Below are 15,956 nucleotides of genomic sequence, written 5' to 3'. Positions count from 1 at the left end.
GGGACTCCAAGCCAGCAAGTTTGTTTTCCTGAGCCGCCATACGGATACTTAAGTCCTGTAAAGTTTGTCCAAACACTTGTTGATTGTGCACAAGGCCTCCAAGTCTCTTTTGCACACCTTCCACATCTTTCTGCAGAGATCTAATTATGGCATACACCTGCTCTAACTTGCTTTCTGCAGTCATTGCTCCAGCAGTCTCCTAAAGGGGCTAGAGTATCCTGTAACAATTATAGTGGATAACTAAGGAGACTGTTTGCGTGGAGCGAGACACAACAGTACACAGTTTATAGGTGAAAAGTCTATATTAAAGCACACAGTGTTTTGCACAAAAATGCAGAGAAATCTCAAAGTCTTAAGTTCACAGAATAATGAGTCTTTGCAAGGTTAGTTCACCATTATACATCAGCAAGTCCATACAATGCAGAAGCAATCAAAGAGGCCCGGGTAAAGTCTCGGACAGTGCAGACCAGTCCCATGCTCAGCAACCATCCGAATAAGGAGACTGAGAACTCAGAGCAGCTTACTTGAGAGCCAAAGCAGATGGAGGGCAGAGGTGCAGAGGAACCAGCACAAAACAGCCAGGGGCACGAGAAATGCTGGAAACTAGAGTATGAAGCAGGCTCTCAGGGAACAGATGATTCCAGCAGAATTTCGGGAGCATGCAGAAAGCCAGGAAGCCACCAGAAGGAGGATCTCAGGCAAAATACTCTAGCACTGGACTAGAGGCTGGGGTGGAGTAATAAGGGCAGGAGGTAAGGGCACATGATACAGAAGACGCCATCTTGAAAAAGGGCAGAAATGTCCCAAAGGAAAACAATATGCAAATTGCCTCTTCAGAGTCCTGACAAGAAGTTGTCCACTACTTTTACATTTATGTCCAATCCGTAGGATAGGGCATCAATGTATGATCGGCCAGGGTCCCACACGTGGCACCCCCACATACCAGCTGTTATCGGTGCCGGCGGCGGTGGCCACCGGCCTGAAGTGCTCACCTGTGGGGCTCCGCCGTCAAGTGGTAGTGGCCGCCGAGGTGTGCTGCACATCCGCCTCCCATTCAATTGAATAGGAGGCGGATGTGCAGTACACCGCGGCGGCCACTACCATTTGACGGTGGAGCTCCGCTGGTGATCACTTCCGGCCTGCGGCCACCGCCGCCGGCGCTAGTAGCAGCTGATCGGCCGGGGTGCCGCGTGCGGGACCCTGGCCGATCATACATTGATGCCCTATCCTACGAATTGGGCATCAATGTAAAAGTAGTGGACAACCACTTTAAAGTGCGCAACATCGACAATAATGTCCGCTTAAAACGTTCCACTTGTCCATTACCCTCTAGGTGATAGGGCGTTGTGTGGGATCTCTGAATTCTACAGTATTTTCCTAGCTTGTCTACGAGCTGGTTCTCAATTTCTTTTTCTTGGTCGTGGTGTAACCTCGTAGGGAAACCAAACCTCAAAGCAAAATCATTGAAGAACTTCTCTGCCACTGTTTGACCAGCTTTATTGGTGGTGGGATATGCTTGGGCAAATCGAGTAAAATGGTCCATCACCACCAATATGTATTCGTAGCCACCCTTGCACGTCTCGAGATGTAGAAAGTCTATTGAGACCATCTCAAACGGATACATACTGTAGTTGCCCATAAGTGCCTGGGTTGATGTGTTGGGATGTTTATCTTTCAGACACCCACACTCCCTGGTCACATACCTCTCAATATCTCTCTGCATGTACGGTCAGAAGAAATATTCACGGATCAAGTTGGTGGTCCTTTCCACTCCTAGGTGTCCTATGTTTTCATTGAGTTCTTTGAAGATCAACCTACGGAATACTCTGGGTAGTACTAACTGCCGGTTTTGTCCTCCTTTACAATACAGGATACTGTCTTCACTGAGGTAGAGCTTCGTCCATTCTTTAACTAAAACATACTGCTGGTGATTCATTATCTCTCTCCCGTTTACTTGGAAACCGATCTTGGTCCACATAAAGTAGTATTCTACCAATTATCTGATCTTTCCGTTGTGCTCTATGGATTTTTTCTTTTGGTAGTTGTTGAATAGACAGGGGGTGATCTTATTCTCCCGCTTTTATGGTGGTTTCCACCGTCAACGGACACCACAATGGTGTGTCTTCCTCCTGATAAACTTGTACTGCTTGGGTAGTGCTCTCAATTGCTTCCAGACTGACTTCCTCCGAGAATTTTTGCATGAACTCCATAGGCTCTAGAGGCATTCTCGACAATCCGTCAGCATCCGCATTGCATTTTCCTGGCCTGTACTTGATGCTGGAATTGAAGTCAGCTACTTCAACGACCCATCTCTGACCCGTTGCATTCCTTGGCAAAATGTCCTTCCTCACCACATCTTAGACAGTGGACACACACCGTACTCTGATTTGATGAACGGCACACTTCACAAGTCGGGTATCTTCTGTTCTGGAACCCACTCCTGGGTCTGAGGGATACAGGTTCCAGCCTGGTACGAATCAACTTTTTTACCGAAATCAACTCGGCTCGCAGACCTATTACTTCCTCCCAGTCAGCGTTGGCGGTCCTCTCTTTTGTTGGTGATTTAAAGTTCCCTCTCGGAGGTGGCACTGGAGGGTCTCCATGATGATCTTCGGACTGGCCACCGGGGGTCCCCAGCTTCAGCTGACTCATTTTGGTGATTTTAGGAGCAGAGCCTATCTGTAACTTCTGTTCGCTCTCTGACTCCAAACAAGTTGCCTCATTCATTTTTTCAATTAGGACTTGGTCCAGAATGCCAGGATCTTCTAGGTACTGTTTCAGCTGCAACTTGATGCCTTTGCTGATTAATCTCGTTCCCAATGTTCTCAAAAACTTCTTCTGGAATAGTCTAGCATCAAACCTCTTCTCCGCTTCTACATCTCTGGATGCAAACAACAATCTCTCCTTCAGTTCAATTGCTCTGAACAAGAAACTTTGGGGTGATTCATTATTTTTCTGTGAGAGGTTAATGAGTCGGTGGAACAATTCTGAAGTACTCTCTTCTTTATAGTGCCCTTTTAAAATCATCTTCAGCTGTTGCAAGGTCAATTGACTCTTCATTTCTAGCATACTACGGAGGTTCAGTCCTGGGATGATCGCTTTCACCACCCCCTCAATGATCTCATCTGGCTTGTAGCCTTTCTGTAAGCCAGCATCGATCTGGTGCAGCAAGGTCATATAAGACAGTTTCTCTTTCTGTTCACACTCTCAAATCTGTCCCAGGATCTTGAATTCTTTCCTTATGGTGATTTGTGGTGTTACAGAGGACTGTCTTTCTGATTTATCTAGTCCGAGCAGGGTAAAGGTTGTGTCTGAGTCTGTCACCCGTTCAGAGGTTTTGATTGATTCCTGTAGGGCTGTTGTTAGGGCTTTGAATTGTTCTTTAAATTCCTGTAGTTCTGTCTGCGGATGGAGATTCCTGCTTTTGGTAATTGGTGCCACCCCTCCATCCTCAAACTTCAGCCAGGTTAGAAACTGTGTTAGCTCCTGGAGGAATGTCCCCATGACGTCTTCAGCTTCTTTCTCCCCAGCTCATCCATTTTTGCATTAATGGCAGCTAACAGTTACCTGCGGTTGTGTGCTTTAGAAATCTGTTCTTCTGACATCTTTATATGTTCTGCTACTGTTCTCAATTTTTCACAGGTTAACTGAAGAAGCAGCTCACTAATTCTGTCCATTTGTATTTCCACATCCATTGCTGCTAGTGAGTTTTCTTTAGGTCTGGTCCCCTTTAACTGGTGTAGCAGAGTTGAATTGATGTGTTTTGCTGCTGTGTTTTCCAGACACTTTTCCTCTTCTCCCTCTACATGCTAATTCCCACTTAGGATTCCCTGTACGGGCCACCAATGTTACACGCACGTCACTAGGTTCAGATAGGACGAGACCGGTTTCATGAATTCTTTGGAATCCTCGGGGAAATGTTACTCAGGGCAACCATAGGCAGAAGCTTCTCTCAGGCACATGATAGATTCAATTGCTGACCAGACACATCTAACAAGAGTCTTTTTTAACAGTTTAACAGTGGAATGTAATCTGAAGCACGGCCAGTGCAATTCAGGGATATTACAGCAACAATCTTCATTACAGTACAGTCTGAGTTTCTTGAGCAACCGGCTCCAGTAACAATACAGTAGTTTCTTCACAAGGCACAGTATTACAGTCTCTTCAGTAGCATAATTCAGCATAGATTAGATCTCTTAGCAGCACACTTCTATGCATACACAACCACAGGCTTTTCCTTCACAAGGACACAATAGTAAACAGCATTCTGTATCCTGCATGGAGATGTAGGGGGGCAGGGTTTGATGAGGGAGATGATCCCTGTGACACAATTCCTTCCAGTTCTTATCTTCCTGCCCGATAATACTCTGCACTGTTAGTTCAGGGAGTTTATCTGACATGTGTTTATTTTCTCTCGTGATCTGAATCCTGTTTAGTTGCCTTCTGTCAGATCCAGATAACACACTACCTTTCTCTTCGGCTTCAGCCAGACTACAATAACAAGTTCCCCACAATCCCCCTGGGGCTCTGCTAAAACACTCCCTGTCTCCTGTGACGGTGTTAACCCCTCTAGTTGCTGGATGCTTCTGGAGCACAACACTTCCTGTCTCCTGTGCTTGTGTTATTTTGTAACAGTTGCTGGATGCTTTTGAAGCAACAGCATTCCTTCTGCATGTCACACATGCCTTTATTTAAGAAAAAGATAGTTGTTACTGAGTCTATTGAGATACCAGGTTGGGAACAGACTCCCTATAATATTTTGGCAGCCAAATGGTCCCACAGTGTTGGTTTGAGTGAACCATGGGACAAATGTCTGAAGGTGTAAAAAAAATACTTCTTTCAGTATATTTTTCTATTGAGGACTTCTTATCAGATGCGATTGATCAAAGTATCAATATCACGATATTCTTATAAAAAAATATATCGATTTATTCTTGGATTGTCCATTATAAAGAATGATTGCAATAGTTACATAAAATAGTTAAATAGTTAGAGTGATTGTCCATTTATCCATAATTAGCTTAATAGTTGAGATTCACTCATCTTTTCCTTGGATCCTGGATGGTAGGTTGCGTCTGTCTGTGTCCAGCACGTGTGTTAGGATGACACCATGTGTCGTCCAGTGTCCTGTGAAATGGACTAACTAAAAATAAACAAATAGCGCATGTTACCTAGAAACCCTAGCACAATGGCTGATGCAATCTTATGCAATGTATGGTACAGAATTCAGAATAAAATTAATATCCGTAATTAATATTTAACAATTCCCCCTTTTGAGGATGACAGACATCAACTGAAATCCTCAAAGTAGATAGGTTCATCATTAGGATAATAGGATCATTTTTCTTTTCTTCTTCCTTGGCAATATCATTTAATGTCCATAACAATATTAATAATAATAATAATAATAATAATAATAATAATATCAATATCGGATTATTGTTATATGTATTCAATAGCATAATGATGTGAATCCATGTTATGGTAAGCCGTGACTAATATTCATTTAACTACATTGGTCGCTTCAACTACTTCTAACGGCGAACAAACACCGTCAGAAAACCCAGGTGGCAACCCAGGTGGCCGCCCTGGTGTGGATGGCTTCCTATCTTCAAAGATTCAAACAAGACCCAATAATAGAAGAACACGTGCCACACCTTACCAGGTTAGTGCTGCTTGCGGGGGGCTCCGCATTGTTAACTTATCCAACCACGTACTAACTGACAAGCAGATGGAGGTCCTGGGGCTGGGACTATCTTTTGCACCCACTAATGCATTTAATTTTTTTACTGCCCTGAAGGACCTTCACCTGTTTGCACGTAAACTTATTCTTAAAAAATTACATTCCAGGCCACATGGTGAGGATGGCCCTGTAACCACGACAGAGATGGAGGCATTGAAGGATTTGTAGGACCTCTTGATGGAGCAGGACCAACCCCCAAATACAGGTGGGTTACCACAGTCGAGGTATCCTAGATCCACAAGGTTCCCTCACTTGTCCCTGAGTCCGGCAGTTGAAATATTTGTGCGTCTAGTGACGGAGGATTTGAGACATCTCTCCACACGCAGACGCTTTGACAATCTTACTCATTCTCAGCGTACTGCGATAGAACGGTTGAAATCACTTCGTGATGTGGTTATTAAACCAGCGGACAAGGGAGGGAACATTGTACTGTGGCCCTGTTCTAAATATGAGAGGGAGGCGTTACGCCAACTAAGGGATACCAAGACATATTCGAGGTTACCCTTTAATCCTACTGCCTCCTTCTCTGCCGCGCTCCAGGGGATCCTGGGCAGGGCCTGTGATCAGGGAATTATTAACAAGCAAACAGTTGAAGCTTTACCTGTTCGATTCCCTAAAACTGCTACTTTTTACCTACTTCCAAAAATTCGCAAGGACGCCCTCAACCCGCCGGGACGTCCAATCGTGTCAGGCCTAAGTAATTTGTGTGGTCCTATTTGCCAGTATATTGACAGCCACCTTCGCCCATTAGTGGAGACACTTCCTTCATACATTCAGGACACGATGGACGTCTTAAGGCGCGTTAATGGCGTCCTTGTGACGGATGGTATCCTGCTAGTCACGGCCGATGTTGAGAGCCTCTACACATGTATTAGCCATGATCTGGGCCTTTCTGCAGTCCGCCTCTTCCTTGGGGCGTCCGATCTGGACGGCCTCTCACGAAATTTTATCCTTGATCTCCTCCACTTCGTCCTCCACCACAATTATTTTTTATTCAAAGATACGGTGCATCTACAAAGGCGTGGCACGGCGATGGGGGCGTCTTGTGCGCCCTCGTACGCCAATCTCTTCTTGAGGTCCTGGGAGAGAGACATTTTTGGCGACGAGGGCGTGCGCCGCGCCGACCCCGTCGTGTCATGGCTTAGATACATCGATGATATTTTGTTTCTGTGGCGGGGGACGGTGGAGGAGCTTGACGATTTCATGGTGCAGCTTAACTCAAACAATCGTTCCATTAGGCTTACCTATACATACCATCATAAACAGATTGACTTTCTAGACATCAGTCTGGAGGTGGGTGAGTACCACACCATCCAGACTGATGTCTTTAGAAAACCCACCTCGGTCAATTCCTTAATACATGCTGCCTCTGCACATGATCCCTCTACAATTCGTGCCATCCCGGTCAGACAATTCCTGAGGATGAGGCGGATCTGTTCCACCGACTACAAGTTTAGGAGACAGGCTTCGGATCTGGCAGAACGTTTCAGGCAACGTGGGTATAGCAACCACTGCATCGGCCGTGGCTACTCGAGAGCACGGAACACATTCCGTAACCATCTGATTTATTCCTCAAATTCATCCAAACGGGTGACAACGGAAAGAATCCGCTACATCTCCACATATAATCATGAGTGGGGGAATATGCGGCGGATCCTTTCCCGTCATTGGGATGTGCTCAGCGCGGAGCCCTCCCTACGTGAATCTTTAGGAAGCTATCCACAAATGACCCCCCGGCGGGCCAATAACCTGGGTGACATACTGGTATCCAGCCACTATATAACTCCCTTGACGAATCCATTTGTGTCCCGCGGACCCACGTTTGGCTCGTTCCCCTGTGGCCACTGTGCCGCCTGCGCCAATATCCTGCGCAGCTGGGTGTTCACGTTCTCTGATGGCTCTCGTGAGTTTAAAATCCGCAATTACATCTCATGCGGTACAACCCATGTTATATATTATGCTACATGTGGTTGTCAATTAATTTATGTAGGACTCACTACGAGAGAGCTGAGGATCAGGGTTTGTGAACACGTGCGGGACATTGGCGCGGCTCGGACGGTGGCCGACCCCAGGGAGCTCAAAACATTGCCGCGTCACTTTAAGGCTGTCCACAATTGCGATCCGAGGACACTAAAGTTTTGCGGCATTGATGTCATACATTTGGGCTCCCGGGGTGGAAATGGTAAGCAACTTCTGGCCCAAAAGGAGGCCAGATGGATCGTCACTTTAGACACCATGGCTCCGCGGGGCCTCAATGAGAGTTTGGGGTTCTCGTCCTTCCTCTGAAATGAAGTGACGGATTGTATGATATGTTCTGTGTTTCTGCTCCCCTGTGGACCATGATATGTCTATTTCTGGACCATGGCTTTAGGTTTTTAGTTTTTATATTCTTTTCTAATTTTTATATTTTCCCTTTTATTCTCTTTGTACTCACATTTTCTCCGACAGTGACTGTGCCCCAGGACCTCTTCTTTTTGATGTACATCTATGGCAGACGATCTGTCTTTTGAACTCCTTCGTCTTTTGATGTCTACAAGAGATTCTGATACAGATACTGCTACTGCACTCTTGATTCTTGACCGGGATGTACACTTTACTTGTGGATTCTGTTTGATATCTGGTACTTGTGACTGATTGAAACCATGTTGAGAAATCTATAGTTGTGCACTTTTTGGCACTATATGTCCCCTTTTGCAAGGGGACTTATGCTGTTATAACGCTAATTGTATAGACATATGTACCTCTTTTTTTGACCTAATGCACCATCCCCTCCTTTCATACCTTTCTATTGAGCTGTACTTCCATGACCAGCATTATTTGCTACTATTAGTATCATGATATTAACTTTTATAGAACATTAGTATTGTGCTGGCTGGCTGGAATAGCTACCGGGTTTTGATTGGTGGGGATATTGTTGCTCCCTTTATGTGGTTTCATTTCTGTTATTGGCACTCAGTCCCAAGCTCACCTCCTACATGGATGTAGTGCACATGCGCCCGGTCCGTCCCGTGCCGTGCTGCGCTCGACTGTCTTTATGCCTTCGGCGCGCCGCCGGGAATAGCATTCATTTGCATTTCGGTCCGCGCGCCGACGTCATGACAGCTGGGGCGCGTGCGCGGGATATGTGACGGCCGTTGCGCATGCGCCGCTCATCATCCAGTACTTGGCGGCCATCTTGGACGACCACATGATGTATCATGTGACACTTCTGGGCGTATTTAAAGGTCCTGGCAGCACCCTCACACACGCCTCTTGATAAAGCTGATCTACACCCGGCGAAACGCGCGTCGAGGCCTTTCTCATTCACTATCTGGTCCCTGTGTGGTCTCCCAGAGGTCTGGGGCCCCTTACATTAGGGTAAGTTTGGTACAATATGACCTTTGGGTCTTTCTGGACCGCATGGTCCATATGGGAGTGACCTTTTTGCTTGCCCTGATTGTGCGTCCCTCTCCCTGTTTTAGTGTAAGCATGCACCCTTCTGACTCTAGGGGTGAACCTCTGGAGAGACCCACTTACAAATATGCGGGACCATTTGTCTGCTTGTCTTAATTTTGTGTCATAACTATTAATGCTATGTATTGTCTTTTAATGAACTATGTCTACAATAAAGTCTTTTCATGCGATTTCACTCAGCTGTTCTCCTAGTTTTATATAAGTCTTGAGTGGGCTATGTGGAGACGGGGTCGGAATTTTTCTGGGGACCATTAACCCACGTCATTTATTATGCGGGTCGCAGTCTGTTTATTCATTTAACATATATAATTATACTTCCCTAAATCTAAATCGAAATAATCACGGGTCCAATCGTCATCATCTGATGTCATCGGTTCTTGTCTCGTCTTCTTCTTGGTTCTTTTAAAACACAGTCTTTAGATGAAAATTCCTTTGAAATAAATTATAGCGTGTAGATATTGTACAGTCCATAATTGTGTTCATTATTGTTCAGTCTTTAAACTGTACTCTTTATTAGAAAGATCATGTGTGTCAATTGATAAGAAAACAAAGTCCATGGATGAAATGTAGCTTTAATATCTGTGCAGTGTCACCTGGACTTACGTTGGATTGTCTTTGGATAATTCTGGAATCCTCCGTGTCATCCGCACTGGTCTCCTGTCACTTTTGGAACAGGTGTGACGTCTTTGGTCAGAAAAGCAAGGGTTAACTTGACACTTCCCTGCTCTATATAGCACCATAACCAGTACTTAATCCTTAATGTACAGAACACATATATCAGGCTGGCAGAATCCTGACACTCCGTTATTATTCACCAGCTTTCAGGTGATAGGAAACCACTGGAACATGATGAAACTTGAACACAACCCAGTTCATATAGGATCATCGTCCTCTGCAGTCGTGGTTATCAGTGGTGTGAATGTATTGTAATTGACACAGTCTATTATCACTCAGCATTCACAACATCTTTACCTTCTGAGATTTCCGTATATCGGTTGCTTCTTCTTGTAACTTTTGAGAATCTCTTTAATTTATAAATATGAAAAATCTTTATTAAGATAGAATTAATAATTGCAATGTCTTGATTGAAGTCTTCATTCGCTAATCTGATACCAAATCTGGCAACTTTCCTAACCTATAATATCATAGGGTACCATAGCAATCAATAATGTTCATCTAATTATTATCAAAATATTAAAATAAATTATGTTTGGAATAATAAAACAATAATAGATAGTAATTCATTATTAATCAAGTTCTTCATGTGATAGAACATTTTTATGTCATAGGTGTAATTACCTTTTCCAACCCATAGGTGTCAGTGTGTTTTGAAACAAGTGTTTATTAGTGATGAGCGAGCACTAAAAGGCTCGGGTGCTCGAAGCTCGGGTTGAGCAAATTGGAATACTCGGGTGCTCGACCCGAGCAACGAGCCCAATGTAAGTCTATGGGAAACTCGAGCATTTTTCTGGCGGTCCCCCCGGCGGTCTGCAGAAGGTCAAAAATTGCCTAAATCGATGGGAACAGTGCTCAATTAAACGTCAGGCTGGCAGAATATATAGGCAGACAGGCAGGCAAGGTATATAGGAGGGTGCGTGAAAAACATAGCAGGGCAATTGGAACACACTAGTGCCCTCCGATTTTCATGCACCCGTCTCTTTAAAAAAGCCGGCTGGCAATTCATCAGCGGCATACACCGGTACCTGACAATTTAGAACAGAAAGAAAAGAGCATCACACATAGATTAGATAGATAGAAACATGACAGTCACATATATAATAAGTACAGTGATAGTGTTGGTTACTGTACTTGTCATTTAGTGTTAAAATAAAGGATTTATTAAAAAAAAATAATAGTGTTTTTGTCTCTTTAAAAAAGCCAGCCGGCAATTCATCACCAGCAGCATACACCGGTACCAGACAATTTAGAACAGAAAGAATAGAGCATCACACATAGATTAGATAGATAGAAACATGTCAGTCACATATATAATAAGTACAGTGATAGTGTTGATTACTGTACTTGTCATTTAGTGTTAAAAGAAAGGATTTATTTAAAAAAATTGGCGTGGGGTTCCCCGTAATTTTAGTCTCTAGCGGAGGTTAAGCAGACGGCTAGGGCAGATGTTTGAAGCCTGGGAAGGGGGTAATACCCACAGAGCTTCCCAGGCTACTAATATCAGCCTCCAGCTGAATACCTAGCCTTTGCTAGCTATTAAAATGGGGGACCCCACGTCATTTTTTTTGGGGTCCCCCATTTTAATAGCTAGTAAAGGCTAGGTATTCAGCTGGGGGCTGAATACCTAGCTAGTAAAGGCTTAAAATGGGGGACCCCCCCAAAAAATGACGTGGGGTCCCCCCTATTTTAATAGCTAGCAAAGGCTAGGCAGACAGCTGGGGGCTGATATTAAAAGCCCAGGAAGGGTGCCATGAATATTGGCCCCCTCCCACGCTAGAAACACCAGCCGTCAGCCACCCCATAGGATGCGCCAATTCTGGCACTTAGCCTCGCTCTTCCCACTGCCCTGTAGCGGTGGCAGTGGGGTAATAGGGCTGGGGTTGATGTCAGCTTATAATGCCAGCTGACATCAAGCCCAGGTTAGTAATGGAGAGGCGTTTATAAGACACCCCCATTACTAACCCCATAGTCAAAGTTAAAAAAAAACACAAACACCCAGAATAGAGTCCTTTAATTGAAATAAACGCACAATTCTTTAATGTTCTAAATTAAACCATACTTACCATCACGCCCATTCCAGCTAAAGCCAACGATCTCCTGCAATAAAAATAAAATAGTAAACCAACCTCATCCTTACCTTTCCATGGTTCCCAGGCCGGCTCCAGCTCTGCTACATTCACATGACAGGCTGGATCGCAGCCGAAAGCTGCCATCCAGCTTGCCATGCCGCAGACACTGAGAAGCGCAGGTATGCTTGCGCTCCTCAGTGTCTGGCTGTGACGGCATCCAGATGAGCCGAGTTAATGTCCAATGAACTCAGCTCACCTCATGCACGTCACTGACAGCGTGGGAAAATTCTCCTGCGCATGCGGTGAGCGTGAGAGAATTCTCCTGCGCTCACCGCAAGCGTGGGAAAATTCTCCTGCGCTTGCGGTGAGCGCAGGAGAATTCTCTCACGCTCACCGCATGCGCAGGAGAATTTTCCCACGCTGTCAGTGACGTGCATGAGGTGAGCTGAGTTCATTGGACATGAACTCGGCTCATCTGGATGCCGTCACAGCCATACACTGATGAGCGCAAGCATGCCTGCGCTTCTCAGAGTCTGCGGCATGGCAAGCGGGATGGCAGCTTTCGGCAGCGATCCAGCCTGTCATGTGAATGTAGCAGAGCTGAAGCCGTCCTGGGAACCATGGAAAGGCAAGGATGAGGTTGCTTTATTATTTTACTTTTATTGCAGAAGACATAGGCTTCAGCTGGAATGGGCGTGATGGTAAGTATGGTTTAATTTAAAACATTAAAGAATTGTGCGTTTATTTAAATTAAAGGACTTTATTCTGGGTGTTGTGTTTTTTTTAAATACTTTACTAGAAATTCATGGCGGTCATGTCTAATATTGGCGTGACCCCATGAATTTCGGGCTTAGGGCCAGCTGATAATACCAAGCTGACCCTAACCCCTTTATTACCCAGTGAGCCACCGCACCAGGGCCCTAGATGAGTTGGGTACAGCACCAGAAGATGGCGCTTCTATGAACGCGCCATTTTCTGGGGTGGCTGCGGACTGCAATTTACAGCGGGGGGGGGGGCAGAAAGCTTGGGCCTCCATGCGCTGCGGATTCCAGCCCCCAGCTGCCTAGTTGTACCTGGCTGGACACAAAAATAGGGCGAAGCCCCATGTATTTTTTTTTTTTATTATTTCATGAAATTCATGAAATAATAAAGAAAAAAAAGGGCTTCCCTATATTGTTGTGTCCGGCCAGGTACAAATTGGCAGCTGGTGGTTGGGGGCAGCCCGCTCCTGCCTGCTGTACCTGGCTGGACACAAAAATAGGGCGAAGCCCCACGTCAATTTTTTTTTTATTATTTCATGAAATTCAGCTTTCGGCTGCGATCCAGCCTGTCATGTGAATGTAGCAGAGCTGGAGCCGTCCTGGGAACCATGGAAATGTAAGGATGAGGTTGGTTTATTATTTTACTTTTATTGCAGAAGACATTGGCTTCAGCTGGAATGGGCGTGATGGTAAGTATGGTTTAATTTAGAACATTAAAGAATTGTGCGTTTATTTCAATTAAAGGACTTTATTCTGGGTGTTTGTGTTTTTTTTTAACTTTGACTATGGGGTTAGTAATGGGGGTGTCTTATAGACGCCTCTCCATTACTAACCTGGGCTTGATCTCAGCTGGCATTATAAGCTGACATCAATGCCCGCCCTATTACCCCACTGCCACCGCTACAGGGCAGTGGGAAGAGCGAGGATAAGTGCCAGAATTGGCGCATCCATAGGGCGGCTGACGGCTGGTGTTTCTAGCCTGGGAGGGGGCCAATATTCATGCCACTCTTCCTGGGCTATTAATATCAGCCCCCAGCTGTCTGCCTAGCCTTTGCTAGCTATTAAAATAGGGGGGACCCCACGTCACTTTTTTGGGGGGGTCCCCCATTTTAATAGCTGGTAAAGGCTAGGTATTCAGCTGGGGGCTGATATTAGTGGCCTGGGAAGCTCCGTGGGTATTACCCCCTTCCCAGGTTTCAGACATCTGCCCCAGCCGTCTGCTTAACCTCCGCTAGAGACTAAAATTACAGGGAACCCTATGCCAATTTTTTTTTTAATAAATCCTTTATTTTAACACTAAATGACAAGTACAGTAACCAACACTGTCACTGTACTTATTATATATGTGACTGACATGTTTCTATCTATCTAATCTATGTGTGATGCTCTATTTCTGTTCTAAATTGTCGGGTACCGATGTATGCCGCTGAAGAATTGCCGGCCGGCTTTTTTAAAGAGACGGGTGCATGAAAACACTATTATTTTTTTTTTTAATAAATCCTTTATTTTAACACTAAATAACAAGTACAGTAACCAACACTGTCACTGTACTTATTATATATGTGACTGACATGTTTCTATCGATCTAATCTATGTGTGATGCTCTATTCTTTCTGTTCTAAATTGTCGGTACCGGTGTATGCCGCTGCTGAATTGCCGGCTTTTCATGTTTCTCTGTGAGCACTGTTCCCATCGATTTGGGCAATCACTGTAATGCCACAACCACCATGGCTGTGGCATTACAGTGAGTGGCAGACAATCCCTGCATGATTGGTGCTCTAAATAGCGCCAAACATGCAGGACGGGGACCCGAGCTCCCGCTCGAGCATCTCGAAAGTACTCGGCGAGCTCCGAGCATCTCGAGTACTGAGATGCTCGGGTGAGTACCGAGCAGTGGCGAGCAAGCTCGCTAATCACTAGTGTTTACCAATAATACCAAAGAAAGTATACTCATGAACCAAAATGAATAAATATATGAATGAATGAATGCAAGAATGACTTGTGTTTACTCAAAAAATTGAAATATTTTTTTTCTTATATTGGAACCATATCATTATATTTAATGAAGCAATATTCTTGTACTAGACATTACTTTATTAAATATGAATGTGTTTTCTCAATTGAGATATTGAACTGAAATAATAAAATAAAAAAATTAGAATTAAAAATGAAAAATGAAAAAATAAGAAGAAAGTAAGAATAAAATTGAAAAAAGAAAAATTAAATTAAGACTAAAAATAATAATAATAATAATAAAAATAAGGCCTTTATATGTTAATGACAAATGCAGAGTAATTGTATTCTCCATAAAAATACCCTTATATTTCCATTATCTGGATGATTTCATATTTGTCATAACCTTGTATTACCAAAAATGATTAAATTATGTAACTTTGCATGTAATACCCTTCTTAATCATACCATTGTAGCTTATTAATATTTCTTCTTCATTAAAATGTGTGAAAAATAAGTATTGATCAAAAGTGATTATGTAATCAGGATCAAAAGCACATTTTCCCCCTTAATGGCAAAAAATATTATTTTAGAAAATAATTTATATATCAGAACCAAATTAAAAATAATTATTCTTCTATAAATATTTTGCATAAATGTCATAGCATATATTTGTCTGAAGAGGTGTGTACCTATTTATGTAACCATTAAAAATAATAATATCCTTGAATACTATAAAATTATCATTGTGAAAAATTATTCTAAATGTAAATTTGCTTTATAAACCATTTTAATGTGTGGTTACCCTTATCCACTATTAGCTAAATCAAGAAGTAATAATTACTAAAGAAATATAGAAATATATATATTATATAGATAATACTTAATTATGTATCATCATTTTCTCAGACTTAAATGTAATTTTGTACCTTCACATAAAGAAACAAACATACATGAGGCCTCTGTCACACAAATCTCACTTAGCAGCTGCACATATATTCAGCAAATTTCACTCTGTTACAGATTCGTTCAGCTCAAACATTCCACATATATATACAGTACAGACCAAAAGTTTGGACACACCTTCTCATTTAAAGATTTTTCTGTATTTTCATAACTATGAAAATTGTACATTCACACTGAAGGCATCAAAACTATGAATTAACACATGTGGAATTATATACTTAACAAAAAAGTGTGAAACAACTGAAAATATGTCTTATATTCTAGGTTCTTCAAAGTAGCCACCTTTTGCTTTGATGACTGCTTTGCACACTCTTGGCATTCTCTTGATGAGCT

The sequence above is a fragment of the Phyllobates terribilis genome, unplaced genomic scaffold (assembly GCF_046119375.1).
Source record: "Phyllobates terribilis strain yellow unplaced genomic scaffold, ASM4611937v1 Scaffold_326__1_contigs__length_2130411, whole genome shotgun sequence".
NCBI lineage: Eukaryota > Metazoa > Chordata > Amphibia > Anura > Dendrobatidae > Phyllobates > Phyllobates terribilis.
The sequence above is the reverse complement of the archived record's forward strand: the minus strand, read 5'-3'. Positions refer to the sequence as shown.